Source organism: Penaeus japonicus, unplaced genomic scaffold (genome assembly GCF_977035675.1).
Source record: "Penaeus japonicus unplaced genomic scaffold, GWHDUDI00000001_assembly GWHDUDI00000038, whole genome shotgun sequence".
Taxonomy (NCBI): domain Eukaryota; kingdom Metazoa; phylum Arthropoda; class Malacostraca; order Decapoda; family Penaeidae; genus Penaeus; species Penaeus japonicus.
Genome location: NW_028234440.1, coordinates 9457121 through 9459620, shown reverse-complemented (window position 1 = coordinate 9459620; position 2500 = coordinate 9457121). Strand labels below are relative to the sequence as shown.

The 2500-nt window shown below is 49.5% G+C and overlaps 1 protein-coding gene across 1 annotated transcript in view; it reads left to right on the top strand.

The window, feature by feature from the left end:
• Window positions 1-2500, top strand: part of LOC122249594 (transient receptor potential cation channel subfamily V iav) — a gene marked incomplete in the record, with an annotated part of 128824 nt that overhangs the window by 47785 nt on the left and 78539 nt on the right.

Sequence of the window (2500 nt, the reverse complement as noted above, 5' to 3'; positions counted from 1 at the left end):
CTCTCTCCTCTCTCTTACTCTCCCTCTCTCTCTCTCTCCTCTCTCTCTCTCGCATCTCTCTCCTCTCTCGTCTCTCCTCTCTCTCTCTCTCTCTCATCTCTCTCTCTCTCTCTCCTCTCTCTCTCCTCTCTCTCTCTCTCTCATCTCTCTCTCCTCCTCATCTCTCTCTTCTCTCCTCTCTCTCTCTCTCTGTCTCTCGTTCTCTTCTCTCTCCTCCTCTTTTTGTCTCTTTCTTTCCTCTCATCCCTCTCTCTCCTCTCGATTCCCTCTCTCTCCCTCTCTCTCTCTCTCCTCTCTCTCTCTCTCTCTCCTCGTCTCTCTCTCTCTCCTCTCTCTCTCTTCCATCTCTCTCTCTCTCTCTTTCCTCTCGTCTCTCACTCCTTCTCTCATCTCTCTCTCCACTCTCTCTCTCTCTCTCTCCTCTCTCTCTTCTCTCTCTCTCCTCTCTCTACTCTCTCTCTCTCTCTCTCTCTCTCTCTCCTCTCTCTCTCTTCTCCTCTCTTTCGTCTCTCCTTTCTCTCTCTCTCTCTCTCTCTTTCGATTTCGTCATCTCCCTCTCTTCTCTCTCCTCTCTCTTTCTCTCTCTCCCTCTCTTCTCTCTCTCTCTCTAATCTCTCTCTCGCACTCTCTCCCTCTCTCTCTCTCTCCCTCTCGCCTCTCTCTCTCTCTCTCTCTCTCTCTCTCTCGCTCTCTCAATCTCTCTCTCTCTCTCTCCTTCTCTCTATCTCTCGTCTCTCTTTCTCTCTCGTCTCTCTCTCTCTCCTCTCCCTCTCTCTCTCTCTCTCTCTCTCTCTCTCTCTCTCTCTCTCTCTCTCTCTCTCTCTCTCTCTCTCTCTCTCTCTCTCTCTCTCTCCTCTCTCTCTCTCCTCTCTCTCTCTCTCTCTCTCTCTTTCTTTCTCTCTCACTCTTTCTCTTTCGATTTCTCTCTCCCTCTCTCTCTCTCTCCTCTCTCTCTCTCTCTCTCTCTCTCTCTCTCTCTCTCTCTCTCTCATCTCTCTTCCCTTCTCTAATCTCACCTCTCTCTCCTCTCCTCTTCCTCTCTCTCGACCTCTCCTCTCTCTCCTCTCTCTCTCTCTCACGCATCTCTCTCTCGTCAACTACTGCTTCCTCCTCCCTCACCTCTCCTCTCTCTCTTCTCTCAATCTCTCTCTCCTCTCATCTCTCTTCTCTCTGCTCATCTCTCTCTCACCTCTCCTCTCTCTCTCTCTCTCTATCTCTCTCTTTCTTTCTCTCTTTCTCTCTCCTCATCTCGGCATTCTCTCTCTCTCTCTCTCTCTCTCGTCTTTCGATTCTCTCTCTCCCTCATACTCTCTCCTCTCTCTTTCTCTCTCTCTATCTCTATCTCCGCTTCTCTCTGTCTGTCTCTATCTCTCTCTCTCCTCTACCTCCTCCTCCCTTCTCTCTCTCTATCACTCTTCCTCACTCTCTCTCTCCTCGTCTCTCGTCTCTCTCACTCTCTTCTCTCCTCTCACCCTCTCTCTCCGTCTCTCTCTCTCTCTCTATCTGCAAGCCTAAGATATGCGCTTCTCTCTCTCCCTCTCTCCCTCTCTCTCTCGCTCTCTCTTCATCTCTCTCTCGCTCTCTCTTCATCTCTCTCTTCCTCTCTCTCTCTCGCTCCTCCCTCTCTCCTTTCTCTCTCTCTCTCGCTCTTCTCTCCTCCCCCCCCTCCCGCTCCCTCCCTCTCCTCCCTCCCTTCCCTCCCGCCGCCCTCTCTCTCTCTCTCTCTCTCTCCCTCTCTCTCTCTCTCTCTCCCTCCCTCCCTCCCTCCCTCCCTCCCTCCATCCCTCTCTCTCTCTCCCTCTCCCTTCTCCCTCTCCCCTAATCCCTATCTATCATTTTTCCTCTAATCTCCCCTCTACCCTGCACCCCCTTCACCCCCTCCACCCTCCTACACCCTTAGCTTGCACGGTCATTTCTATAGTGCATTAATCAATAGACGTTACAAGGCCTTATTTCCCTCGGAGAGTCACCAGGGAGTCGCAAAGTAATTATGTTTTTTTTTTTTTTTTTTTTTGTTCTTTTGAGAGAAACATTGGTGATTGCTCTTTTTGAGAGAGAAAGCAGTGATAGGGAGGGAAGGGGTGATAGAGAGATAGATAGATAGATAGATAGAGAGAGAGAGAGAGAGAGAGAGAGAGAGAGAGAGAGAGAGAGAGAGAGAAGGGGAGGCATAAGGGGAAAGGATTGAGATCGAGAGAGGGAGAGAGAGGGAGAATACGTAAAAAAAGAGGGAAAAGAAGGGAAATAGAGGAAGAGGCGGAGGGGGAGGGGGAAGGACGAGAAGGAGACAGGTAGAGGGAGAAATAGAAAAAGATGGGACGGAGAGAGAGAAAGAGAGAGAAAGAGAAAGAGAGAGAGAAAGAGAAAGAGAAAGAGAGAGAAAGAGAAAGAGAAAGACAGAGAGAGAGAGATAGAAAGAGAGAGAAAGAGAAAGAGAAAGAGAGAGAGAGATCATTATTTTGAAAACTGCAATACAGGATTTTTTGCGGGGTTTAAAGTT